The sequence below is a fragment of the Lygodium microphyllum genome, chromosome 20 (genome assembly GCF_053477565.2).
Source record: "Lygodium microphyllum isolate KBCC chromosome 20, Lygodium_microphyllum_v1.1.10, whole genome shotgun sequence".
Taxonomy (NCBI): domain Eukaryota; kingdom Viridiplantae; phylum Streptophyta; class Polypodiopsida; order Schizaeales; family Lygodiaceae; genus Lygodium; species Lygodium microphyllum.
This window is the reverse complement of record NC_141154.1, coordinates 25,038,304-25,048,973: the sequence shown is the minus strand read 5'-3', so window position 1 is coordinate 25,048,973 and position 10,670 is coordinate 25,038,304.

Genomic DNA, 10,670 nt, shown 5'->3' with positions numbered 1-10,670 from the left:
TGGGTCTAGACCCTCTCAATACTAGATCGAATTCATAAATGTGAATTTATAAAATGATCTAGTTTATGGATGTTTGAAAATATCATCTTTGATGTTTCATGAATTTGTAGCAATTCCTAATGGGAAAGGACATGAAATTAAATTTCATCTTTGTAAGTAGATAATCAAGCACTTTATATGAGGATATATAATCTTAGAGTCAGGAATTATGCTTGCAAATCTTAGATACCTTCTAAAACTTGAGTTCTAGATAAAAGGTTATGGCCATTTTAAGTTTTGTCCCAAATCATAGGAGCTTTTCAATGTGAGGTATATTCTATAGTGAATGAGTATATTTATTCTTTTGTGAGTTTTTTGTAAGGTCACAATATATTTTTCCTCCCTATCACAAATCCATCATATCTTGAGGTATAACTCATGCTTTTGGGATCTAAGCACTTTATAGGTCTTCCTGATGTCTAGCCTCAAGAGACTTAAGGGAAGCTAGACTAATTGCAAAGGATATAATGACAAAGGAGAAAGTGAAATTGAATTTTTTGACATATTATTAATACCTATTCAATGTATTTTTGTCTTTGTGTTTGGTTCTTATCTGGTCTTAAGGAATAGCCAATGTTGGATGTTCAAGCTGGTGAAGTGCTTTATTAAGCTACAAGAGACAATCATTTTGATTTGGCCTCTATTTGTGTGACATTATCTGGGAGCTAGGAGGTAATTGTAAACTACAATAAAATTAGGATACACACAAGTGATAGCAACATTCTAGAGCAGGTGGACTTGGTTCATCTTGGAGTCCTATTAAGTTACAAAAAGAAACTTGAGGGGATATTAAAGTTTGCAAGCCCATGCCATATCTTTACCATAGTGTCAAGAATGTTGTTGGTCCTACCAAAATTCAAGGTTAGTGTTACAATGGTAACTTGATCTAAACATATCTCCCTAGGGTGATACATTTGACTTATGGATGCACTTTTGATAGTACACAACTCATGTGGTTGGATAGTGAAAGGGTCTCCTTCAATCAAAAAGTAAACCTTGCCTTACCACCTTTATTATGTGCAGTTTTCTAGATCCGATTCCTTCAATCTAAGCATGAAGTATTGAGGAAGAAAAAGATGTAATGTTCATGTATTTGTATACTACAACTCCATCACTATTGGAACCTTATGGATTTGATCTCCAAATAATTTTATATAGCCATCAAGTTGACTTGCCTGTAAATATTTGGAAAGCATCTATCAACCTACCTATTGGAGTTGAATAAGTAACACTAGAACCAATATATTTAGATATAATTTGAATAAGAGGTGTTTGCAAAATCATGGAGGGTCTACCTACCAAAAATCTCCTCGATATTCAACTCCAATAGGTAGGTAGATAGATACTTTCCAAATATAAAGGAAAAGGTTTTTATGAGTTTGTTTCGTGTGAAGAAAAGGAGCCAGAGGAGCTAAGCATCCCTACAATTACAGATGAATTAAAGGTGTGGAAACAATGCAATGAAAAAGACAAAAAGGTGATGTATTGGCTATTTGTACTCATTGATAATACTATGTTGGGACATATCTAGAATGTAGAAACTTCACATGCAGCTTGGATAAATTTTGAGAACATGTTTTCAATAAATACAAAGGCACAAAAGATTCAACTTAAGCAAGATTTGAATACCTCGAAGAAAGGGAAAATGCTTGTCAATGAGTATGTTTTGAAGATGAGAAGCATTGCAGATGCTTTAGTAGAGATTGATGCAATTCCTATTGATAATGATTTGGTTTCATCTACGTTGGGTGGCCTTAATAATGAGAAGGCTTGAAAATCATTTATCACTTTTGTATATGTACAAAAGCCATTTCCAGATTTTGATGAGTTGGTCTCTCCCATAATCATTGAAAAGATCAATATGCAGGATGAGTCATCTTTAAAAAATGGTGAACAAATCTATGAATTTTACTCAAGTTTAGGAAGGGGACATGGCTGATCCTCTTTGAGAGGCCGTGTTATGGGACATGCTGGTGATAACCAGCAAAATATGTTAAATAAGAAATTTGGTGAAATGCATGTTTCAAGAGGCCATGGAAACTTTAGATACAGGGGAAAACACAATATTAGTGAGTTTGGGAATCTTCCAAATCCCAGTTTTTGAATACCAAAAAGGTGGCACACTGATAACATGCCCATAAGTTTCTCAAATCCATATTATGTGACCTATCATTGAAAATCACTTGAAAAATGGAATCCATTGAGCGATAGAGCACTTGATTTGGAGTTATAGTGTTCAAGTTATGACAAATCCAAAGATTTGACCATGTGTCCCAGTATTGTTTGCCATTATTGTGGAAAAATAGGTCACATTCCAGCTCATTGTTATGCTAAGAAGAATGACATCTGTAGTGGTAAATTGCATCAATAAAACTATACATCATCTTCACGATAGAATGAAGACAAAAATTAGCATATGTTTATTATGTAGCAAATGATGAATGTTGTTATAGGAAAAGGAACACATGATGATGTATGTTAAGTCGATTTAGGTGCATCTAATCATATGACTAGTCATCTTGAATGGCTTGGAGATATACATGACATACAAAATCCAAGTTATGTGTAGATGGGTGATAATTCATGCCACCCAACTCTACACATTGGAAAGATTCCCTTGTCCTTGCATGTTGGCTAGACAAAGAGTCTACTAAATGTATTTCATGTGCCATAAATCACAAAGAATTTAGTGTCTCTTGGCCAAATGATAGAGCAAGGGTTATAGGTTTGATTTTAATACAAAACTTTGTCTTGTAGAAGACTTTAATAATAAGTGCAGGTTGGTCACAAAAGAAAGTAGAGTTGGCTACATGTTACCTTTGGATGTTGGAATTTCTGCTCCAATGAATGCTACTATGTATGCTAAAGGAAAATGAGTGGTTTCAAATATTGAAATATGGCATAAACGTATTGGATGTGCAAACTTGTAAAATCTAAAATTAATGCAGTCCAAATGATGGTTACCGGGGAGTTACAGGGTTGCTTGTTTTAGAGTTGCAAAATTTCGTAAAGTGTGAGAAGCATGTTGATTTGATAAGCAAGCAAGACAACCCTTTTTGCATGATAGAGATATATCTCTTGGTGGCAACAAATACTTTGTCATGTTTATTGATAATTGTTCAAGGAAGCTATGGGTATATCTCATGAAGGAAAATAGTGATTTATTTGAGCACTTCAAATCTTTCAAGGCGATTGTTGAGATAGAAATAGGCTTGAAAGCTAAGTGCTTGAGATCAAATGGAGGGTTAGAGTACCTCTCTAACGAGTTTAGTGTTTCTTGAGGTCTCATGGTATAAAGAGACAGTTTACTTGCAAGTATACCTACCTCACAACAAAATGGGTTACCAGAAAGAAAAAATAGGTATATTGAAAAAGTTGCACGGGCATCGATGGCTAATAGGAATATGCCAAAACATTTTTTATTTGAATCTGTTCATACTGTTATCTATATTATGAACAAAACTCCCACATCTGCAGTTCATGGGATGACCCCCGAAGAATGCTTTACATATAAGAAGTGTTTGGATGTATTGCATATGTACCCAATTGATAATTTGTATTTGTATCCAATTGATAATTTCAAGTGCTATTTAGTGTATCTATCAAATATTCTTTTCCATTTTAAAACTCTCAAAAAAAAAAAATTCTATTGTTCCAAGAAAGAAAATTTTAGTTCAAGGCCTTCTGAGTAGAGATATGATTTTCACATTTTTTTGAATAGTATTGATTTTTTAAATGTTCTATTTTTTGCAAAAAAGAAATCTATAGCAAATATTGTGGTCAAACTTAAAAAAGCGACCATCTTTGAATGGAACGAAGACTTGGGAAATCATTGAAAATACAAGTGATTAGATTATTTGATCTTTGCCATAGGACATGTGATTTCTCTAAGTTCAAATACATTAAGTCAATGAAGAATTTCCCCTTCAATCTTAAGGAGTATCTAGAGGATAGTGTTGATAAGATTCAAGTTTACGAATAATATTATATTGGATATATATAGTTTTTGCAAAGTAATAGATATGTACATTGGATTGATATTATTCAAGCAATGAATGCTCTTAGGACAACTTTTATTACGAGTTGGAACCTTATTGATGGAGAGTTCAAGAAATATGGTCAACTACCCTTATTAACAAAAGGAGCAACAAAAATATATTCTTATTTAGAAGGACTTAGGTTTTCTTCTGTTCCTTAAATAAATGGAATAGTCATCTTCAAAAGAATCATAGCAAAAAAAATACGAGAAGATGCTGCACCTTTAGATAAAGAGGGTAAAGATAAGGTAGAGATATTCCAAGGGGAGTTGAAGAATGAATTGGTCCAAGATTTCAATGTTGGTTTCATTTAAGAGAAATAACATTAAAAAAGTAGGGGAGAAATATATATACTTGAATATAGAGATTGAAGATGACCATCTTTTATATGCCCCAATACTTGAAAGCTACCTTATAACTAAAACAAGATATGCATTACTCAATGATATTGGACATATTTTCAATCTTCTAAAAGATCAGGGTTTGGATATCCTTGCAAGGTTCAATTTGAAGAAAAAGGATTTCATTGGTTGTGAGGCATGTTTACTTTCAGTTGTTGATGTGTAGAGGGGAAGGTTTCAAGATAGTTCCCATAGCTTTATCTTCAATATGTCTTGATTAGGCTATTGAGTATGAAAAGAAGAGTTTTCCATACAAAAAGAGTTATTGGAGGTTTAAAAGTGAAATTGAATCGGAGACATAGGGTATAAGAACAAATTCAAGCCTCCATTAGATGTGAAGTCAAAGAACTCAATCAATCTTTGTGATGATAGAACTACTAGCATAAATGAAAATTCCAATGTATGTAAGTTAAGTTTTTTGTTAGGCATAATGTGTAGTAGAGCTAAGAGACTTTTGGTGAGGATTAATTTGTAAGCGATCATAATATTTTTTATCCATGAAAAAAAAAACTCACTTTGGTCATTGTTCATATTGAAATTCAAGACCTTGAGCTTCTTAGAAAGAGCTAAGCACTCTAAGCCACTAAAGTTTGGTGGAAAAAGGTAGGGTGTTGGGCACTACATTGGAATCTTGAACAAAAAGCTATTGAAATTTATCAGAATGAGTTATCTGATTCTCCAAATTTACCCATTATGGCCTTAAAAGCCATTTCCCAAGTGATTGGATCTCATCCTTTCAATAGAGGAGTGTCAAATATAGCATTGATAAAGAAATGAGATGCCATAAGAGTGTTTGGCTATATTCCTAGCTACACTAGATCAAGAATACGATACTTTAGAGTTTTGGGCCCCTACTTGCTCTCTCATGTAGCAAGTGTAAAAGATTTTATGCTTATGCAAGTCTATAGAAAATAGGTGTTTTTGAAATGGAGAGGTCTTATTGAGTGAACTAAAACAAAATGATGCTATGCAATATGTTCATGAGAGCCATTAACAAGTTAGTGAATGACTTAAAACCCACCTCCATCCCTCCTCTCTACCTTGGTTGTAGCCATCCTAGCCATTCTAAAATCATTTTCCTTGCACAAAATTTTTCATATCCCTCTTTTTTTTGGTTATTTTTTGTATATTTATAACCAAAGAGAACATGTTATATGATATTCTTGTGTCTTTAAGATTGAGATTGTGCTAGACCATTGGAATATCTCCATCAAGGTTTTTTTCAACATTTCCACCTCCATTTTTTGTATCTTTGACCACATATGTATTAAAAATCCTATAACCTACCTACCCTCTATTGAGTTAAAGTTTTCTTTTGAGTTTTACAAAAACGCATAGCCATGTGTTAACCCTTAACTATGAGCACTCTCTATTTCTTTTCATATTTTTCAAGATTTAGAATCAAGAGAGGATATGTATCGTCTTCCCAAAATTTTTAGAATACATCCATTGGGATTTTAGATTTTAAATCCTAAGGGTAAATTCCATATTTCTCCATGTATTTGTGAAAAAATCACAATCCTTACACTCCTGCTCAAGATTGTCACACCAAATACATCTCTTAATATATTCCCTTCTAGGAGGTGCCTTTGAAGGACTTGCTCTTTTAAGTATAGTTGATGGCCCTCTAGATCTAGAAAGATGAAGATTTTATACCTTTAATTATCTCATCCATACCTTTGTTCTAGAGTGGTAGAGCCATAGAAGCTCTTTATATAACCATAGGTACCTGAGGGGTCTATCTATAAGAAGTCATCTATATAATGTGTATCGAAATTATATTAAGAAATGCTATTTATTTACATGCTACAAAAACTTTAAATGATCCCTTTTTCTTTACTAAACTTACAAAGTTTTTTCAAATTGTAATTTAAAAACCCCTTTTGTAAATATCATCCCTTAAATTTTACTCAATATCACACCCTTTCTTTTGAGGTGTTTTCTTACATGTTTTATAAGGTGGACTCCCTCGGCATAGGTATTGGTACTAGCATAGGCATAGGCATAAGAATAGAGATGGGTGTAGGTATAGAAGTAGGAGCAGGTAAGGCATGCATAGGCAAGGTAAGTGTAGGTATAGTAGATGTATTCATACAAATAGGAGCGAAGGCTAAGGTATTAAAAGGCATAGAAATAGGAGGAATCGTAGGAGATACCATACCATTGTGTAGTTTAGACTTCCACATATGTCACTTTACCAAAGTAGTAACATTATCCTTTACATCCTACCAATACCTCTTGACCCCCATAGGCTACAATCCATCTTCAAGGAGTTCTTTTAATTGCACTTAAAGCATTGGATCCATAGCTTGTCAAAATAACTCCACCTTTTTGGGTTCTAAGTCCACTTGACGTATAGTATCCAACTTATTAAAGCTTAAACTCTTGAAGTAGCTCTATGGTCACCATCGGCTTGTGCATCCATTCACAGAAGCTATGTCTTGTATCCATCCCAATATCTTCTAGGAAGTACTCTTGCTTCAAGGCTTTCTTGAGGTTAGGCCAAGTTGGACTCTAAGCACAAAGCTTGTGTATACAACGATTTAAGGAAGAACTCACTAGTTGCACAAAGTAGTGGCTCATCATAGCAAGTACACCAAAGAACTCCATATTTGATTTATAAGCTTCAGATAGCTTGAGGCTTTGTGACCTTCAAAGAGCTACTTTTGATTTTCCACAGCTTTCGTAGCCTTTGTAATTGCAATCTCATACTTTGCATTCACTTGAAGCTAGATTTTTTGCAACATCTGCTCTGTTGATTGTGTTGTTGTGATGTTGCAAGTATGCATTCAAGGTTTGTAGATGTTTCTTTAACTCATGATTTGTTCAAGCTAGATGCATTCAAGATCAATGTATTTAAAAAAGATTCAAATAAGTATCGGGAAACAAAAAAAATGAAGGTAACGTGGCAAGGATATAAACTAATATTTTTGGGAGAAGATGCCCTAACTCCATCTAGTCAATGCTGAGGCACAAGGAATTCAGAAGGACAATTAATAGCCAAGATCTCATTAACAAAGGTAGCCATTGATTTTGTGTTTCTCATGAGTACTGCAAACAATAGGTTGAGAGTAGTTGCTTTTGTTCATCATGATAGTCATGCTAAAATTATACATGTCCAAAGTGGATGTGAGATTAGCTCTTTGGAGACATACTATAAGTACAAATGGTGGGAGATGGTCATCACTCAATAAGGTTGGATCTTATTGTGATGCCTTAATCATGCAACTCATGCTTAACCTGTATGTGTCCAAAGCAAGATGTGAGATAAGCTCTTTGGAGACACACTATAGATATAAAAAATGGGAGACGGTCACCATATGGTTGGGTCTTAGTTCAAAGAAATAGCATAATTGGATATCTACTTATCATTGCAAAGCAAGCAAGTATGTTCCCTCATCTTTCTCTATGTCCATTGCAAGATAGGTAGTTTTCCAAGCTCTCTTGGTGGCTTCATGCGATTCTACATAGAACTTGATTGCATAGTGATTTGTAAGGATAAAATTGTTAATTTGCATACCTCTTCAGTTTGTAGGGATGAATCTATATTCTTGTCTCTTGACATTCATGCATAATTTCGAGTATTTTTATCTAGTTACTATTGTTCCTTCATACGTTTTTGAGTTCATTGCATGCATGCACGCATGCACACACACACTCACGCACACGCACAGCATCACGTTGCGCTCTCAACGGATACATCTTGCAACTTAACACCTACAATGCAGACTAAGGTTAATAGTGCTGTCCACTTAGGCTGGCTCAACACCTAGCACATCCTAGCGGATTCACTTTGTGAAAGACAATACCCAAAATCACTATTTTCCTTGATTATTTATTATACAAAACTAGGGATAGAGCAATTAACTAGACCCCGCCACCTACTCTTTCTTTGTTCTTTACATTTTGTGTTTGCATTTGTGTCTGCATTTGAATATGAGTTCTTTGTGTTTTAATCATGGTTGTATATTGAATGTTTTGTTTTCTTTTGTGAACCCTGGCATATCTCCACATTGATTTCCTTGTTTTATGCCAGAGAGGATTGAGGCTCACCATGCTGATTTTGGGCCCTAGTTCTTAGCTAGTTGACTTGTATTTGCAGTACTCTTTTGGGTTGGTGAGTTGGTAGACATTGGTATTTTTTGTGCCTTTTTATAGATAGGATCCCTCCTCCACTATCACTTAGTTCACTTGCATCTTGGTGGAGAGAGGGAGACCATACCCACTTCTAGTGAATCAAAACTTGAGCTTTGTACTATCTTGTGCTTTGATATGTCGATTTCGTTTTCAGAGCATATTCTTCTTGAGATCTTTTGTTCTTTGGAGGATTCTTCCTTTTGTTTGTATTTGTGGAATCTTTTATATTAGTTTCTCACATTTCTAATGCTCTTCCCTATTCTGACATCATAACAAATATCCGTGCTAGTATTCATAGTGTTGTTTTCTATTGTAGGTCTTTTTTTTTTTGTTTTGCTAAACTTACTTGCAATTGGCTACCGTGCAATATTTCTTAGGTTAGGTGCCTAGTATTCTAGTTGATTCCCTATTTCCTATCTTGACAAGTTTGCACCTTACATTTGACCATCAACCACCATGTTTTTAGTTTTTGTTTCTCTTGTGTAAACCTACGTGTGTTGGGACCTAAAATGGGTCTGAAAATTGGCGATTTGGGTATTTCTCGTGAAGAGCAGCATGAACCGTTGCTCTCAATATCAGCTTCCATGGATGGATCTACTTCATCACCCAGCTCCTTGTTGGCAACAATGGAGGTTTTCCCTTTGGCCATGATGGTGGCTCCTTGGCCATGGATGGCTCCTTGGAATGGCCCTTGGCATTGTCCCATGCTATGCTTGGGACAGTGCCTCTTGAAGTGTCTAGGCTCGTTGCAATGGAAGAAACAGAGATTGCGGCCATTACCTTGTGTAGAACGAAGTTGTTGACAGCGTTGGCCCTAGCTTTCTTGTGTTGTCCCTGATTTTGGCCCTGCGCTTTCTTAGCCTAAGACCTTAACATTCCCTTGTTTTGATCCCAGTAAGACCAAGTCCTATTGTTCCTTGGCTTGGTCTGCACCTCTTGTATTATTGGTGCAGCTCAAATGAGTGTGTCTTGTAGGTCCCTTCAATGCATTGATTTCAAGCAGTTCTTTATGAGTCGATTTAACCCAACACAAAACTTTGACACCTGTTGTGTCATATCCATTTGTGGCACGTACTTTAAGAGAGAGACAAACTTTGAATTATATGCATCAAGGGATAGTCCAAGCTGCTTGAGTTCATAAAATTCGTTCATCTTCTGTGTGCGGTAGGCAGGTGGTAGATATCTCCCTTGCACAGATTTTCTAAGCTTCTCCCAAGTGACAGACCCTTCCGAGATCCCTTGGTTTCTGCACTATTGTTTCCACCAAAGTCTTGCTTCGCTAGATAAGCTTCAATTTGGCGAGCATAGCTTGGTTAGCGGGTAGAGTTCATGTTGCCTCAAAATAGTCCTCCATGGACTCAATCCAGACCTCGACATCAATTTGGATAGCCGTTCCCTTACCATCGAATTTCGGTGGCTTGATTTGTTTGAGAAGGAACTTCTTCTCTTGAATTACAGTTGTACTTAGTGTAGGGGTTGGACTAGGAATCTACACTTGGGGTTGCGCCTGGACTTGAGGAGATGAAGATCTCATTAACAAAGATAGCCATTGATTTTGTGTTTCTCATAAGTACTGGAAATAATAGGTTGAGAGTAGTTGTGTAACGTGTCCATCTGTTATCTTCAGGACATGTCTTAGCAGTCCATCAGAAGTGATGTCTAGAAAGCTCCACCCGGCACTCCCATGGAATGTTACGGGGTTTGCAATCTGGGACTTTTCGCATCTGCCACGTATCAAGAATTGCGTGGTGGGGGGACTTGCTCAAGATGTTGTGCGGAACACACACAGAATGCACAAGGAGAAGCTCACTCAAGAGACAAGAAGAGAGATGGAGGCCAAAACATTTTCTTGCTGGTTTCTTCTTCTTCTTCCACATGTTTTACAATGTACACAAAGTATAGATAAGATACAACATAAAGGAAAGTGGCCTACTAAGTCAAACAATGCATAGTCGACTACACTTAAACAATGCGCTATAACTATGCTAGCTTAAATAGGTGTAACAACTTGAATATAATAAGTAATGAGTCAGTGGCCATGTGTGAGTCATAATGA